The sequence below is a fragment of the Lepisma saccharinum genome, chromosome 9 (assembly GCF_977018435.1).
Source record: "Lepisma saccharinum chromosome 9, izLepSacc3.1, whole genome shotgun sequence".
Taxonomy (NCBI): Eukaryota; Metazoa; Arthropoda; class Insecta; order Zygentoma; family Lepismatidae; genus Lepisma; species Lepisma saccharinum.
In genome coordinates, this window is record NC_139237.1 from 33,084,009 (window position 1) to 33,103,437 (window position 19,429).

Genomic DNA, 19,429 nt, shown 5'->3' on the forward strand with positions numbered 1-19,429 from the left:
CATGCGATCTTATGACACTTCAATGCAACATGTGGTAATAGAGATGATTTCTCGGGTCAAACCAGTCGTGTGGAGATGTCTTCTTCAACTCTTGCAGTAAAATCGTCGAATGGGAACGAGAGGAACGTAACTCCAAAAATAAGGTTTTCATTTTGTTTTAAAACTATTCTTTGAAGAGCACTATTTGTAGTCAGATTGAAATATCTTCACTTCTAATCCTTAGCAGAAAAGTGCAGTCACGTATTCCTAAAAATAGGCTACATTATTTTCTCTCTCCTGTATTTGTTGAGTTGTTGTTTTAAGTTCACTCTATGCACAGTAAGGCTAATTGGGACTGGAACTACAGTTTAAAATGGGATCGGAAGCACTATGTGCCTCCACAGGTTTTCGAACACGGGACCCCTTGATTACAAGGCAACCACGCAACCACTCCGCCGTTGGAGTTGCTTTCCTTTGGTCCTCACACGATGAAATATGCTCCTGAAGTGGAGCATCATTATTCCTCGTTAGGAACACGTATGTGTTGGAATAACAGTGTCCTCTAAACATTGTATAGCCACACAAATCAAAGTAAGATGTAAAGTAAAGTAAAGTAAAGTAAAGTAATATTATCCACAATGATTTTGCTATTTTATGTGTGAAATTGTCCACAAAATGTTTGGGTTCGAGTTAAAGTAAATTTTAATGCATAAATAACTTGAATGTATGTTTAACATCCACTTCTTAAAACACATTTATTATCTCCAGGAACACTTACCAAAACACAGAGAGAGACGGATGGTGCAGTTTTGGAAAAACAGAAGATGTGTGCAATCCGTCAAGAGCTTGTTGCGTCGAGAGGGTATTCTTGATACATCATCATTCATCATCTTCCCTCTGGCGTTCATAGGGTTCAACTTCTGGTATTGGCACAATCACCTGGACAAGATGAACAAAACATGGAAGGCTTTATCTTCAGATCCCTAACAGAAGGAGGAAATGAGATGAAGATTTTCAGCCTATATTGTTACATGCAAGCATTGTACACATACGTACACGGTGTTATAGCAGATAGTACGATATTTGATGCACAAATATCGTACCTGCAATCTATACCCTGTTCTTTTTTGTGATATTTGGTATTGTGAGTTTGAGATTTTTGTTTTAAACCCATTGTATGCACACATATGTTAATCGGAACTGGACCTAGTTTTAAGCAACGTTGTTAAAGGCCAAGGAACTGTAAATGAATTCTCTTCCGGTGAGGAAGAGAAAATGAGTTACTATAAATGGGATCGGGACCGCAAAGAACCAATTTCTCCTTAACATGTATCGATTCGGTTCCGGAACCGAAATCTCACGTATTGCTTTAAAAGGTTCATTGAAATCGGTTCTAATTTGATTCCCTGCAAAGATATTATTGTGGTCCATGTTGTCTGAGGAGACGCAAGTACATAGTATACATTTTTGCAATATGACCGAAAGCAGACTTAATTTTCTAAGAGAGCAACGTGTGATCAATGGGTAAAATGAAATAAGAATGTAGTCGTAGTTCGGATTCGAACTCGCTCACTATCATTGAAATGCCAAGTGCTGGGGCAGAACTGTTGGACCACTTACTTATAGACTCTGAATGTGGATTTTACGTTTGTGAGTTTAGGTTGTTCTTGGGGTTGTGTTGAAGGCTGCTTTCAACAACGGAGAGTGCGACAGTTGTGAGAACTAAAACTATACTAAACTTCATGTCGCAACAGTCCTTTCAATGGCCGTGGAGTGTGCCATTCCAATATAAAACGTATTCCCGGGCATATTTATAACGCAACTTTAAATCGGACCAGGTAGAGCAGAGAATCAATTTGGAACCCATTTAAAACCATAATTATCATGGACCAAAATCTTTTTGTTTGGACGTATTTAAATACGGTCCAATTTCGATACCGAAAGATAAACAATACCAAACTTGGACCGTATTTAAATTGTACGAGGAAGAAAGTTCCCATCCCTGTTACAAAATCCAATATAAACTATTAGAATTTATTAGTTCCTTGACCTTTAAGAATCCTTGGTTTTAAGTGGGATCCGAACCACTGTGCGTCTTATACGGTACCCCTTGACTAAAATTCAAGGGCATAATATTTGGTATTGTGATGATAACTTTTCCAATTCCGTAACATCTCAAGAATATTATTATCAATTTTATGTTTCAAATATGCAATTGGAATATGTAATGAAACAACGTATGTTCAATTTTAAAGAATTGTAACTTTTTTTAAAGGTGAAAACACAATCACCTACATATTTTATTTTGCATCGCAGGTATGGTTACAGTCTAGCTTAAAAAATACGTCGATATCTTCTTTGATGTTTAAAATACTCGTAGCTATATAAGCGATTTTGGTTTTTTTAAAAAGCGAACATTAAAACTTGTGTACAGTATGACACTTTTATCGCTCTTTCTCCTTAAAATGCGTTTCGAATATACTAATTTTATGAAGAAAAAATTGGACAAACTTTAAAATCCGTTAAACAGTATGGAGCCTACCAACCTAAAAATGTTCTTAATAATTTAAATTAAATTATGTAGATATAGAAATACTATCATCCATATTTACTTTCAAACGAATGTCATCTGTGGATTATGTATTAATATTACTTTTCAGCTTAGTATCTCCTTGCTATAAATCGCGAGAGTGTAGTGGTTGACCCAGTTATCTTGTAATCAACTGTATTTGGGTTTGAATCCTGTAGAATTATGTTACAGAGTGGTTCCGATTCCACAGTAAACTGTAGGTACATTTCCAATTTGTCTATCTGACTTTTCATTGATATCAAGCTTATAATGTATCTTGATAACATTCTTGAAACAAATGTTATTGTAAAAGCAAATGAAGGCTTGTGTGAGAAACTTTCAGTAGAATGCACGAACTTTTGTTTTCGAAACATCTACTCATTATCAATTCTCATTGATAAAACCAAACAATAAAGTATTGTAGAAGTGGAAAATACTTAGCAACAATTACAAACGAAAACCATGGAAACAAAACACACAAATTTATAGACATGAAAAAAATATTCATCGTAAGACATTTTTTCGGTAAGTAGGTACATGACATTCTTCATAAACTTATAATTAACAAATTCTGCTCTGTAGTATGGCTCGTTCATGAAAACAACTTTTGCTTTTGTAGCATACCGTGAATGGCCGCGGTGGCTCAGTGTTTTATGTAAACATAAGCTTAGGAATTTAAGCTTACTATCACGTGTAGCTTTTGTAAATATTTTCGCGCTCTCCAAGGTCTGGTTTCTGGCGAAAATTCTTCCACCTCGAAAAATAGACCTTGCAAAACTGAAGAGTGCTGTAAATTGGTTCATGTGGTCTGGACATATCCTTCGGGTTAGCCATGAAACAATGTGTGTATCTGTTGAATGCGGCGGATTAAAATTGGTTCACGTGCCAACCAAATGTCAAACACTAATGATTCAGGCTAACGTTGCCCCTCTGATAAATCATACTGAATGCTCTGACAGGTACGATCCTCCAGCAATGTTTGAACACTATTGTATTAGAATATCCATTTGATATAAGCACTATTAGCAAAGAGTACCAATATTTGGTAGATTCTATTGTGGAAATATGTTATTCTTTGTTACTATCGGGCAATCTTCAAATATCCACTGTAAAAAATATATACAAAATAATCTGTAAGAATTGGTATAATAAATGTAAAATAATTTTGAGGTACCCTCGTGTCCTGTGGAACAGAGTTTGGTCTAATGTACATGCAACACATTTATCAACAATGCTAAGGTCTGCATGGTATTGTATTGTTCACAAAATCGTGATAACTGGAACTGAACTTAATCGATTCCGATTAGCTGAAACTCCGCTGTGTAAATGGTGTAATGTAGAAGAAAGTTTAGAACACCTAATCAGTGAGTGTATAATTTCAAAATCAACGTGGGAGTATACCACGAAACTGATCAGTATAATATGCAGAACAAGCCAGAGGCAAATCACGATTGATCATCTTTTGTACCCAAGTTTTACTTATTACCCGAAAACAAAGGTACATAGTGTGCAATTGATATTAGGGAATTATGCTTGGTTTGTTAGTACCTATAAGAAACATGATTTTCGTGAGAGATTTGAAATATATATGCATCAAGAATATCAACATATTTCTTCATATTTTATGCATACTACGTATGCAATTTTTTTAACTGTCATGCACACTATGTAACTATTACCAAAAACAGTTGTATTGGATGAACATACTTTGTATTCTGGAAATGTAACAAGGAAATAAAGTTATTTATAAAAAAAAATAAAAAATAAAAAAGTCGGTAAGGTCCCGGGTTCGATCCCCGGCCGGTTCAAATCCGGGAACTTTTCTAACGTTGGAAGCGGTACCGGCGTCGAATGACATAGTACCTGGGGGGAAACCTGGAGGGTAAAGGCGGTCAGGGGCGTGATGCTGATCACATCACTCCCACTGATGACCCGATCAAGAAAGTGTGAGGTGTTACCCACACACCCCTTATAGGCCTTCATGGCGTGGTACTAAGCACAGGGGAGCCCTTTACATTTACCTTTTACTGTACTCGTGTATAAGCAGGAACTGCTTATTTTGCAAGAAAATCAATTCTCTATTTTCAGGATAGAAAAATGCTTATTGTGTGGAAGTAGTAGTAGTAGAAGTAGTACTAGAAATAAGTGTAACAAACATTAAAATAATAGGCCATATTGAAACAGTCACTTGCTCACAATATTTTCTCCGAAAGTTTACTCTCAATTCCGAACTTGTTATTTTCCATGAATTGTTAATGTGCGAGATATTTTTTTTTGTTCTAATGTAAATTATCCGTTTTTATAGAACCAAAATTTTATTTCAAGTAAAAATTTACATATATTTACAGTAGAATTATACCAAAGTAGTTCATCAACTTCGTTTCCCCGTGCAAGTGTATATTACGGTTGTGAAGAATTGAAAGGTTTTTCTCGACTTACACACCTTGAATTTGCCATTTTAAAATTTCTCTTTTCTAACCAAGAATAAGAAATATTTAATATATTGTTGAGTATTTGTTGATAATAATCTGGATACAATTCAGTAAGTTTCACAAAAGTCGGTTCTAATGATCTCACCACGCAAGTTCTGGGTTTGACTCTTGACTTGACCATGGATGTTCTTCTGAGTGTCCCTTCATCAATATCATCTATTACGACTCATAGTCGCAATTAACCCAAATTAGCAGAAAAGAGATTCTAAACAAAAATTTACAAATTTGATGTCGTTTGCAAGTACGAAAGTTTTAAAATGTAATGGAAAATATTTCATACAAATGCTCCTCTTATTTATGGATGGATATGATCACCCTTGGGCAGGGATGAGAATCTCTCTTCTCTGCCTTATATACTTGGATCTATTGGAGGGAGAGTGCGAATTGAAGACTGGTGGGGGGAGGAGAATCTTAATTTATACACACAAATATTTATGGATATGTAAGTGTAAGTGTGTGTGTAGCATATATATATATATATATATATATATATATATATATATATATATATATATATATATACACATATATATATATAAATTATTACATGATTTACATATTTATTATTTTGTTACATATAAAATAAAATAAATAAAAGGGACTCATTTGCTACTTTGTATATCAGATATTTTTAAAGTGCCAGAGTAATTCCAACTGATTCAAATTGTCAATAAATTGATTCCAGAATACTTGAAGTTGTTTAAGTTTAAGTATTTTAGTCATCGTTTAATTTTTTCTTTTATTAACAATATAAATCTATTATATTTCATACTTATAGTTGCCTTGCATTGTTGTTTTACATTTATCGTGCATATTTTCTTAATGGTCTCTTGAAAAGAGAGAGAGAGAAAGAGAGAGGGAGAAAGCATGCAACACTCATACGAACAGACATTGTCCTTCGTTCTATGTGTTTTTGATAATTTCTTAGGAAAGCATATTTCAAGTAGTTAAAACAAATTGTTTATCATCGTTCTTATTAAGTAAAACTCTTGTTGGGAGAATTTTTTTAGGACAAGAATTTTGGTGGTGGGGAATTCCCCCTATCTCCCAGGATTTCGCACCCTGAGGGGATCCCGTACATCCCCTCTCCATAAACTCGAACGTTGATTATTGCTCTTGCATACTCTTAAAAAGTTTATAACCTGAAAACTCTACTTGAGAGAAAATGACTACATCCTATGGCCCGATAAAACAAACATGTTCGGCGATGTACGAAATAGCACTGGTTAGTTGATATAACAGCCTCAGTGGAAATTTGAATTCAATACGCTGAGAGGAAATTTGAAATCAACACGCAGAGAGGAGAGTAAAAGAGAAAAAAGAAAAGATCGAAGAGGAGAGAAGAAGAGTGCAGTGGAGTCGGAAATCTTCAATTTTCTTGCACCCTTATTTGCAGAGAGAGAGAGAAAGAGGAATGAAAAAGAGAGAAGGGTGATAAAGAAAGAAGGAAGAAAAAGATGAAAGGAAAGTGAAAAGAGAAACAAGAAAAAAGAAAGAATGAGAAAGAGGAGGAAGAAGATAGAAAGGGAGGGAGACGAAAGGGAAGAGGAAGAGGAGGAAGATGAACGAGAGAGAAGGAGAAGGAAGGTGAAAGAGAAGGAAGAAGAAAGAAAAGAAGAGAATCGGGGAAGAAGGAGAAAACGAAAGGGGCAAAAAAGAGGAAAAAGAAGAAGAAAGAGAAAGGGACAGAAAAGAGGAAGAAGAAAGAGAAAGGAACAGAAAAGACGAAGAAGAAGAAAGAGAATGGGGAAGAAGTAGAAAAGAATCCCAATTTGAGAATGTACGTTTCTAGCTTATCTGTTACTAGTAGAGAAAAAATACGGTTTTACCCGGAAATAATTGCAACACAAATGTTTCTTGGCCAGATTATGCGGAATAGTATAGTGAATAATATATTAAATATCCGCCATCCAAATGTTTGGGGATAATCCGCCATCTTGGAAAATGGCGGCAGAAATTCAACTTAGAAATTTAAAAAATATAATATCTCGAAAACGGTGCATTGTACGCAAAAAGTGAAGATAACCAAAATAAAAGAACACACAATTTTCTAAATTATGGTTTTTGTTTGATAGAGCTACGATAAATTTTAATTGAATTAGAAAGATTCAAATATTCTCTTTAATTTTTTAATTAGCGTAAAAGTTGGTTTCTGAAACAAAAACAGCAAATATGTAAGAAACTATGTAATTTACGTCCTAAAGTCACAAACAAATTCATAGCTTATGATTTCCTCTAGAGATTTTTTTTTTTCGTGCCTTTAGAGTCAGGGGTTGAGGAGATATGTAGTTTAATGCAGAGTCATGTGTTTCCCTAAATTTACGTGTTCCATTTGTTGTGATATTGGTTGATTAGTTTGATTTTTCTTACTTCGCTTTCTATGTCATTTTTGGCTAATTTGCGAAGATAGGAATGAGTGATGATATGATGAAATTGATGATTTACATGATTTTATACTTTTCGACGGGTCTAGTAAATATGATCATCTGTTTTCAGGCTGGTTTACATTGGCTGAGTAAACGGGAGAGTTACTGGGACGAGTAACTGGCCTGCCTTGATTCATTTGGTGTTGTAAGTTCACTTTATGCACAGTAAGGTTAATCGTGACTGGACCTACAATTTAAAGTGGAATCCGAACCACTATGTAGTTCCACCGGGTATCGGACGTGGAACTCCTTGATTACAAGGTGACGACCCAACACTACGCCATCGGGGATACTGGCCTGTCTGTCTGCTCGACTCGGCTCTTCCATGACAAGTAGCTGTTTACACACTTTCTACTCCACTCTAGCAAAGTGGGCTAGTGGGTACAGTTGTTTTGTGCTCTTTTGACAAAATGAACCCATCGAAGTCATAGGCGATTTAAAAATAAAGCACTGAAACTGTTTAAATACATTTTTTTACGAGAAATGAAAACAATAATGAACGAGGGCAGGTCTAGAAAGAAAACTGACTTCCTTGATTTGCTTATTTTCAATCGTTCATGGTTGTACGTAAAAAGTATATTATTTATTTTCAATTTTACTTTCATAACCCAAATACATCAAGTCTTATATCCTGTACTTATGGCCTCATATGCCCGTAATTTCCTCTGTTTGTTCTTGTAATCGAAACAAATTCCATGGACACTCATATTCACGGTAAAGTTCTACAAAGTTTATGTTGATTGATTGAGTTTGTGTTTTTGACCACCTAATATTAATGGTTGATTTTAAAAAAAATACAAGCAAACTCACAACATTCTACCAAAACACAGACTCTATACTCTCCTCAGAAAGATAAGATAAGATAAGATAAGATTTATTTTCTTTTTGTGCGAGCCATAGGCTGTACGCACTACATATTTTTGATTTTTCTACAATATTTTGTTACATTTAGTCTTCGTTTAAGCTGTCTCTTACTTTGTTCCATATATACACATTCTTCCCCTCCCTCGACAGTTCTTATTTCAGTCTTTCTCCTGACTTCTCTTTTCCTGCACTCTCACCAAAACACGCATACATGTTGCTTTACACACACTTACACTATAAAGATGGCTCGTCTGGAGCATGATCACTCATTTCGCTACCTTCTCTAATAGCTTTCCCCCGCCGTTCTCTTACCTCTCCCAGGTATTTCCCCACTTGCTGCGCCGCTTCCTTTATCTTTATTCTGTCGTCTACCACTTCTATCATCTCCCTGCCTGTTAAGTTTTTCATCCATTTGTCCCTTAGGTCACGTGTAGAAGGGCAGTGCAGTAGGATATGCTCGTCCGTCTCCTCCCCATCGCACAAAGGACATATCGTTTCCCCTGCTTCGTTTCTCTTTCTTAGTTGTTTTCATCCCCCTAATCTGAACCATGCCAGCGCGCCTCTTTCATTTTTTCCCACGAACTGGATATATTTCGCTTTCCCCCATTCTCTTACTCTTAGCTGTTCCCTGATTGAGGTCTTTGTTTGGCAGTCTGCTATTATTTCTTGCCTGTCTATGTCGAGTAACCTGTCCCTGATTTGATTTTCTGTTGAGATGCCCCCCTTCCTCCCTCTTCCCATACCCAACCCATTCCGCTATTATATAAGAGATTTTTCACTTCCAGGCCCCAGCTGTAAACGTTATGCTCTCTTGTCTGTATTTCCAAACATTGTCCCCTCAGCGTAGTTTGACCCTCTTGTGATAATCGCATCCAATATTTAACAACCCTCATCCGTGCTTGTACCGCGTCTCTGTTCAGTCCCAATTCCTTAAGAATCCCACAGTTGGCCGTGCCTCTGCTTACGCCCATTACTCTCTTATAAAATTCTGTTTGTATGCCAATTATTGTGTTGTCCCCCCTTAACCCCCACAGTTCTATTCCATAGTTTAATTTACCTAACACTACCGATGAATAGAGGTTTTGAATGACCGGGAAAGGCATTTGAGGTGCCTTATTTATTGTCCTTATGACTTGTCCTATTGCAAATTTTGTTTTAGTTTTTCTTGCCCTTATGTGGTGTGTCCAACTCCCTGTCATGGAGAGCGTTGCCCCCAGGTATGTGAAGTTTTTAACCCGCTCGATTAACTCTCCCCCGTATGTCCATGTCTCTTGTCTGCTAAATATGTAGCCATTTTTGAAAGGAATAATTTTTGTCTTTTTAATGTTTACCTTCATTTTATATTTGATGCACCCCTCATATATGCTATCTATGCCCCTTTGAAGACCCTCTATTGTCTCGGACAAGATGACTATGTCGTCTGCATACATAAGGACTGGTATACTTTGCACTCCTATACATGGGATAGAATCCTGGTCCATGTTAATTTCATGCGCTACCCAATCTATGAACAGTGAAAATAGCACTGGTGAAAGGATGCATCCTTGTTTGAGTCCCCTGAGCGAAGGCTGCAGTGCCGAGACTTGGTTTCCTTCGCATCTTACTCCGAATTCTACCCTCGCATATATTGCTTGCAGTGCTCTGATCATGCGCGCGGACATTCCCTTCTCATACAATTTTCCCCACAAAATATCCCTATGAACTTTGTCGAATGCTTTTTCAAAATCAATGAAACATGCGTATAATTTCCCCCGCTTCTGTTTTATTTTCCTCTGTACGAGAGTTTGTAATATGAATATGTTGTCTAACGTGCTGTACCCTTTCCTGAAGCCCGCTTGTAGTGGTGAAATTTTGTCGAATATTTCTGTCCATTTCTGGATCCTACGGTTTAAGATGTGTGTGTAGATTTTACTCCATATAGGTAATAAAGAAATGCCCCTGAAATTGTTTGCGTCATTTCTGTCTCCTTTCCCTTTATAAATAGGACAGATTATGGAGCTTGCCCAGTCCTTCGGAAAGTACCCCTCTTTAAAAATCTTGTCCATTAATTTGCTTTGTGCTTCCACCATATGAATGTCAGTTTCGTTGGCTTTGAAAAATTCCGCCCCAATGGAGTCAAGTCCTGCCGCTTTCCCCTTTTTCAGTTTCCTTATCGCCATTTTTATCTCGTCGACCCCTATATCTTCGTCGAGAATCGGAACGAAATCCCCTAAAAAGTATATTTCCCGCGTAACTTCTAGGCGTGGTGGCCCCCCTTCCCCTAGCGAAGTGGTCTCTCGAGTTTACGGGTGAGTGAAAAATCCTGACTACTGGCTTCAGCACTCTCCCCACTTGTTTACACAAGGAGAGTAAGTAAGTAAGTAAGTATTTATTGCTTATCTCATGTGCGAGCCATCGGCTGTGCGCACTACATCTATTTGTATTACACAACTATGATTTTCCTTACAGACTACACTTTCCATTACATTCCGTATAGGTGTTAAATAGCAGTTCTGGTCGTTTTAACTGTTCTCACTTAAACTAACACTATTCCTCTTCCTTATCCCGTCTCTGTACAACACTTCTTTTCCCCCTAACTGTTTGTAAATATACCCCCACGTTTTCCAATAGTTCCATGTTTCTTTGCACTACGATTGATTTGGACACAGTTTCCAAGCTGATGTTGAGTAGCTTCTCCTCCTGCAGAACGCGCGTGTCCTGACATAAGAATAAATGTTCTGTCCCATCATCACCATTGCATAATACGCATTTATATATCCCTTCCTCATTTTTTACTGTGTTGTGTCTCCATCCCCCTAGCCTCATCCATGCCAACCCCTTTCTTGCCACCATGCTCACCTTCTTGATGTACGGTACTTGTCACCATTCCCGCGGTCCCCTTCTTTGGAGTTCGAGCGATCTCTTGGTTTCACATTCCGCTATTATTTCCTGCCTATCTATATCCTCTAATCTTTGTTTCACTAATTGCAATGTCCCCTGGTCGACGTGTTCCCCCTCCCAGATCCATCCCAGTCCAATTTCGTATAGTTTACCTCTGATCTCTTTCGCCCATGTTCCCATTTCCTCCCCTTGTACCTGTTGCATCAGCGCTTGCCCTTTTACCGAGTTCTCCCTTCTCGATATTAATGTTGCCCAGTATTTAACCCTTTTCAACATACCCCACGTTTTCTCCCTTACCAATCCAAGTTCCCGTAGTACGCCGCAGTTTGCAGTGCCCATGCTGATATGCAAAGCCCTCTTGTAAAATGTGCATTGGATTCTGTTTAGTGCATCGCCCCCCTTTGCTCCCCATATCTCCCTCCCGTACTCTATTGACCCTATTAATAATGTACGATACAGTTTTTCCACAAAATGTATATCGTATTTCTCCAATTTCCATACTGTCCACATTATTTCATTTGTTATTGCCCCAGCCTTTCCTTGTACCGTTTGCATATGTCTTGTCCATGTCCCTGCCATAGTGAGAACTAATCCCAAGTATTTTATTCTTTTTACCCTTTCTAATTCTTGCCCTCTGAAAGTCCACCTTTCGTCTTTTCCATATACATATCCGTTCTTGAACACCATAATTTTTGTTTTTGTGAGATTTACTTGCAGTTTGGATTCTCTGCTGTATCTTTCCAACCCGTCCAGAGCCCTTTGTAGGCCGGCATTTGTCTCTGAGATCAGAACCACATCATCTGCGAACAAGAGCGCCGGTACCCTTGTCGTCCCGACCTTGGGGGTGTCGGCTTGTTCACCCTCGATATATGCCACTATATCATTTATATAGAGAGTGAAGAGCAGGGGTGACAGAACACATCCTTGCTTTACCCCCGCTTCCGATTTTCGTTTCTCTGTCACGGTATCCACTTGACACCGTACACAGAATTCGACTTTTGAATATATTGCCTTTATTGCGTTTATCATCATGGCCGACATTCCCATTTCCCACAGTTTGTCCCAAATTTTTTCTCTATTTACAGTATCGAATGCCTTTTGGAAGTCGACAAAACAGGTATATAGCTTTCCTCTCTTTTTCTTCAATTTTTCTTCCATCAATGTTTGGAGTGTAAATATATTGTCCAACGTGGTGCTTTTATCTCTAAATCCGGTTTGTAATGGCGTTATTTTGTCGAATATGTCAGTCCATTTTTTAATTTTCCAGTACAATATGCTCGTGTAGACTTTAATTAATACTGGAAGTAACGAGACCCCCCTATAGTTGTTTGGATTGTCCGTATCCCCCTTTCCTTTGTAAATGGGACAGATGATAGACTGGCTCCAGCACTCGGGAAATAATCCCCTGCTGTACATACTATTAAACAAAAGTGTAGCTACTCCCACCATATTGGGCCTTTGTAGTCCTGTTTTTACCATTTCCCCCAAAATTCCATCCGCCCCTGCAGCCTTCCCGCTTTTCAAGTTTTGTATTGCTCGTCTGACACCCGTAGCTGTTATTTCATTGTCTAGGACAGGAATATGTGTCCCCAGGATTGGTTGGAAAATTCCATTTACGCCACTATTTCCCCCTTCCTCCTCTGGTATTTTGTATAGTTCTGCAAAATATATATATCCCATGTTTTTGGCTCTATGGTACTGTTGGTCCCTTTACTTCCCCTTAGCTTCTTTATCACCCCCCATATCGCTCTTCTGTCTTTTGTCTCCATTGCTGCTTCTAGCATCTCCGTATTTTTTACTTTCCAATCCTGCTTCGCCTGTTCTATGATTTGCTTATATTTTCTTCTGAGATCTACATACAGCTGTCTTTTATTTTCACTATTTAATATCCTAAAATCTCTCAGTGCTTTTTGCAAAGTCTTTTTTGTTTCCCTGCATTTTCCGTTGTACCACCCTCTTTTCGTTGGTTGTTTTATTTTGTGCACTCGCATGTGCCTCCCTACTCTTGTAATAGTGTGCTGCAGCAAGTCTACGGCTCTTTCCACCCCCCCCCCCCCCATTTTCCATTTCTCTCTCTGTTTGCTCTATCATCATCAACTTGAGCCCGTCACGCATGATTTCTCCCATCCTTTCCTTTCCGCCTCGTTCCATTTACGAGTAAATTTCGGAATTTTTCTAGTTTGTACCTCTTTTCCCTATTTCGGTGCACTCTGTTCTCCCAGGCTCACCTCATGTGGTTCTGATCTCAGTGACAATATGATTGGGAAGTGGTGCGAATCTATTCTGTCTCCTACATAGAAGTCCCTCAGCTCCCCTATTATTTCCCTCGAACAAATAGCATAATCAATGACACTTTTCCCCGATTGAGCTACAAATGTATACTCCCCCTCCCGATTTCCAAAATATTTCCCATTTAATATCTCTAGGTTTATCACTTCGCTTATTTGTAATAGCTGCCTGCCGTCCGTGTTGATAGTCTTATCCTTGCTTTTTCTTCCCCTCCCCCCTCTCCTTCCGATATGACTTCTTCGTCTCCAATTCTGGCGTTCATATCTCCTAATATTATAATGCCTGCTGTTGGGTCGCTATCTGTTATATCCTCTACGCATTTTGTTAAGTCCTCAAAGAATTTTTCTGAGTGAAATTTTGAATTTTTCGGCTGCCTGTAGACTACTATTATATATAAATGCCAGTTTCCAATATTTATCCTTGACGCTAATAACCCCCTTACACCTATATCTATCTCTTCCAATTTCTTCCTGATATTATGAGCTAAGTTAATAAGAATCCCTCCCGAGTGTCGCCCCCTCTTCCCCGACCTTTGCGCGCCCTGCAGGAGAGAGTATTTGTCCATCGCTTGCGGGGCTTCGCCTGCTGGCAACCACGTTTCCACCATACATGAAATATCAAACCCTTTCACAAAATTTACAAACGAGGGATTGGAGAGTTTCCCCCTGAGACCCTCAATGTTCCAAAATAGAATGTTTATGACCCCACTTTCAACCCCCTCAAAGTCATTGACCTTACCTCCTCCTCTCCCGTCGTCCCGGTCCTCCTGGATACCTTCCTCTTCCCCCTCTCCGTCGGTCGGTCCTTGCCTTCAGGAACTTCGCCTACCTGCTCCTAGGCGGGGGGACTGTCCACCCCTCCCCCTCCCCCTGTAGCTTCCATCTCTAAGGCGCGGGCCTCTCGTCTCCTGATGGACTGCCCTTTGTTCTTCCGATGTCCCGTTCCTTAAACCGCCTTGTTCCTGCGACGTTGCCACATACTCGATGGACCTTGCGTTCTCCTCTCCAGGCGACGTTGTCACACCGTTCTTTGCAGTCGGGGTCTGGTCGCTCTTCTGCAGCTCCTCAAGTGTCCATGGCCTCCCGTTTATGTACAACGTTTTGTATCTCAGTTGCACTTGACAGCTCGCTTTACCTTACTCGCTTCAGCTACTCTTCCAATATAATGGTTGGTTTACATTGGTCGAGTAAACGGGAGAGTTACTGGGACGAGTTACTGGCTTGTCTGCTCGACTCGACCATTATGTGGCGAGTAACTGTTTACACACTTTCAATCAAAGTTATAACGGAAAATCACGCCTTACAGATTAACAAATCTGATTAAAATAATTATAGATTAAATTATTCCAATTAAGAAACTACATTTAATACTAGTAAAACTAAGGCAATGTGCAAGTGGATGATGTTTAATGTTGCATTTGGCCACGACAAATCGTTTGGGAAACAGCATTTGTATATGTTCTTATGGACATTAACGGAAAAAAGGAACTTTTGATCTAGTGGACCGATCGAGCAAAAATTCAAGACCATGGTAAAACACGTTCTAAAAGTCAAGATTCCGAAGTTTAATAAAAATCGAGTGAAGGATAAGGCCGTAATTGAGGATCAAAAATCACGGAAGATAACAAAAGGACGCTTGAGTGCTAGTTGAATATTCGTTCGGATCACATTCGTGCTGGTTGATTTCGCGAAAGAGTCTTTGTTAGTTTTCGACACGTTGAACAGCCACATCATGGGCGAGTAGAACGCTACAGAGCCGCAAGGGGTTTCTCCCCTTTCCGATCGCGCCTACGTCTGCGACAAAATTCCATATTTCGTCGCATGAATTTGATTACCGCCGTGATAAATTATAGACCGATAATTGCATAACACCTTAGAAACGCCGCCCGAACTATTTAAAGCTAACCGCCACATTCGTAACTCTGTGAACTCTGATTTCAATGTGTGAGAGATCGTGAACTGTTGAGATGCTGAACCATTGTTGAAGTGCCAATCCATTGTTGAGATGCTGAACCATTGTTGAAGTGCCAAATCATTGTTGAGTTGCTGAACCATTGTTGAAGTGCCAATCCATTGTTGAAGTGCCAAACCATTGTTGAGATGCTGAACCATTGTTGAAGTGCCAAACCATTGTTGAAGTGCCGATCCATTGTTGAGATGCTGAACCATTGTTGAAGCGCCAATCCATTGTTGAAGTGCCAATCCATTGTTGTGCGAACAGAAGATCCTGGCTTCAATGAAGATTACTCCAGAGAAAGGAAGATGGAAAGGAATACGGGTTGACAACCGTACGTTAAGTTTTGGAAGTGAAAGTGATTCCGTTAATCGAGTGTCCATCTGAGATGACATCCCAGGTAGCAATGACCCAAGTCCAGCCGTAAGGTAAGAAAAGCATTTTTATGAACATCGGAGATCGATCCAGAATATCAGCGCTTGATTCTAAATATTGGATTACACAATATTCCGTAGCCAAATTGACATAAGCATTATCTACTTCGCATACTAACATTTCGCCGTAATTATTCATTTGTGAACTGAGAAAGTAATTTTATAATCGATCCAAACCCTAAATAAGTAATAATCATTTGAGTATAATTATCAGTCTTAAAATCACATTGCTTTGAGTAAGAAAAGTTGCTGACCGCCGTATTTAACTGAAAGCTAGACAATGGTATTATTCCAGAAAAAATGAAAGTATTTGTAGTAGGATTAGTATTGTGTTATCTGCCGATGAATGTGTGAGTGAGTCTGTGGTTTGTGCGTAAGAGGGCAGCTTGTATAATGTGAATTGATTTATTTAATTATATAGATTTCAAACCTATTTTTTTCTGTTACGTAATTTACAGGATTGAATAATGTAACTGTATAAACAAAGTTACCTCGCTTTAAAGGTCCAACTGCATAAACACGATCCCTGAGACCATATTTATTATGATATTATTATATTCCTTATGGCTTGAGTGCAGTTAAACTTGACATTATTGAACTAATTAATTAGTGTGCATTTTACTTTAATTGCTTACCACTGAACCCGTCGCTTTTTACAAAGTGGGATAGTGACTGAAGCTGTTTGGTGCTCTTATGACAATATCAAGACGTCGACGTAGTTTGCGATTTTAAAAAAGCTCTAAAACAGTTCATACACTTTTTCTTACGAGAAATGGATACAATAATACACGAGAACAAGTATAGAAAGAAAAATAACTTACTTATCTATTTTAGATTGTTCTTGATTGTACGTAGAACATAAATTCTTTATTTTCAATTTTACTTCTCCTACGCCTCTACAAACTTTATGTTGTCGGACTTGTATCACCTCAAATTCATGGTTGATTTTTTTTAAAAAAATACCAGTAAAGTGCAAAATCACAACACTCTACTACCGCACAGACTCCATACTCTCCTCAGAAAACGTTTACATTGATCGAGTGGTCTGTCGAGTTTATGTGCGAGTGAAAAAATCGATGGGAGATGAAGCAACTCGGTCGAGTCTCTGTCCTCCGAGGACATCCACTCGACTGTCCTGCAGCGAGTACTGGCTCCAGTACTCTTCCCAGTTGTTGTTTATACGAGGAAAGTAGCTCTCTTTGATCTACTTGCTCCAGCTACTCTCCCGTCTACTCTACCAATGTATACCAGGCTTAAAAATCATATATTCACATTTTTCGAGTATAATAGTTAATTTCATCGTAACCTCGGAAATTATGTCAGAATATGATAGATTAATAAATAGTGCTGTAAAGCTAGGATTTTAGGAAATATTATCGTCAACAAAACAAAAGATATAGGAACTCAAAAAACTAGGGGTGTGCGGGACAGAATATTTTTGTAGGGAAGAAACTTACATTAATATGGGAAAAGCTGCAAAAAGCGATAATCTCAAATAAAAGGTAGTGTCAGCTGCCACGTTCTTTTTCTGCTGTAACCCAAAAGAGATACACGCGTTGCAGGAGACTCGATCTATGTTTTATTGTGACTTCATTATGCTATGTATGCAATGGACATTTCCACTCAATTTTTTTACAACAATTTTAAAAACTACACCCTGGAAAAATGACCCCTGCAAGTTTTCGCGTTTCTCTGCGTCCAGTTTAAGGCAGAAACGAGACTTCCAAAGTTGCGAGGCTAGCGTTGCGCTGAAAACACGCCGCCGCCATGTTACTACGTCACTCCTTAGGGAGAGCTCGCTTGTCGTCTGCTTCGAGCGTCCAGTTCCGGATGGGTAGCCCACGGTGAGCGAACACGTGCAGCAGTTTCACAAATCTGTACCGATTTAAATAATGGAAGAAGGAGCGATAGGAGAAAGGAAAGCTATGCTTTGTAATGATCATTCTTCTATGAAATATCCCTGCTGCTCATGTGCAAAATAAATGAAAGGGTTCAGCTGCTTGTGTGTTCTCAGGCCATGCGAAAAATATTGCTTATAAAATTGGTTGCTGACCAGACACTCAAAAATATTTTTTAAACTTAAATTTATCGATATTTACCGTAACCTATGTAGTGCAAAATATGAATTTTCACATTCTTCAGTTTATTTATAAAGCCTATTTAACTTTCTTTTCCATAATGCAATTTAAGTTTGTGTTCCATTTCTGTTGCGCAAATTATGATCAAATATTTTTGTGCAGATAAGAGAAAATATACACTGAGAAGATTACATTAGTTGCACAGCACATATCTATACTTAGTTTATGTATAATTATTACAAGGAAATAATGTGTATAACCATGGGCGTATATAAAGGGCATACTAAAATTACCAGTTTCCTTATTCTATCCGCTTGTTCATAAAAAAATTCCTTCGGACTTATTTCATTCTCTTAAATTAGAGACGTATAGGACGGGATACGGATGGGAAGGAAATTTCGTAATTCCACACACCAGATGGGACTGCAGACCAATATCTGCAATTTCCTGATAGTTTCGGAATTTCTGCGATAAGAAACTACATTGAGACTGTCAAATCAGTAATTTTCTCCCCCTCGAATCATATTAAAGAAATTTGGTTCTTAAAAACGTAGTGACACAAGATGAACAGAAAAGTATCAATACTAATAAGTAGTGTGACTCCATACACTGAAATGAAATACATATACTGAAATGGTACGATATAATTATTTTGAATTTTGTACTGCGAAAAAAGCCGCCTCATCTCGTTAACCCGAACGCATTAATTGGTTGGTTCACAACTTCACCACTAAGGATCCTATCGAGACGAGACATGGCAGCCTTGGTCTCGTTCTCGTTGAGAGTAGTAAATGTCTGTCTCGTGTTTATTTGTAAATGTATCATTGACAGTCTCGTCTCAATTTATAAACATCCGTCTCGGGTTTTGGAGGGCAATTCTCGTTCTCGTCTCAAGTCTAGAAAAATATAGAATTAACAACGTATGCAAAGGCTTATCATTATAAATACATAAAAAAAACTTTCTTAATATTTTTTTGTTCCTCGTTCGACGGTACAGCCCTCAAAAACTAAATATTATTCTGCTTATATATGCAAACCAAACTGCAGGTTCAGAATTACCAGGAATGAACTGGCGTTGTAATTATTATACACAAAATTCATGATTTATCTGAGGAAGTCGCGTCGCATGTTCCAGGTTTAACTCGACCTGGGCATGACTGTTTCCTTGTGAGTGACATTTCATTGAACTGGAAATTGTTACATGGGAGGATGTGTGCTCGAGACTTTGGGGACAGTTAGGAGGATGCTTCTATTGTTAATGTTAGTGTTGTTCACGAGACGAGGCATGTTCCGTCTCGTCTCATAAAAGGAGATGGGACAAGTGAATGATTTCGAAATGAGATGGGACAGAAGAAAAAGTTCCTATCTTATCGTGGCTGGTTGGGTGATACTTAGATTGTGCAGTTGGTGGTAGTGTGTGTGTGGGGGGGGGTGTACTCCTGCACCCCGACTTCGAATACTGCTT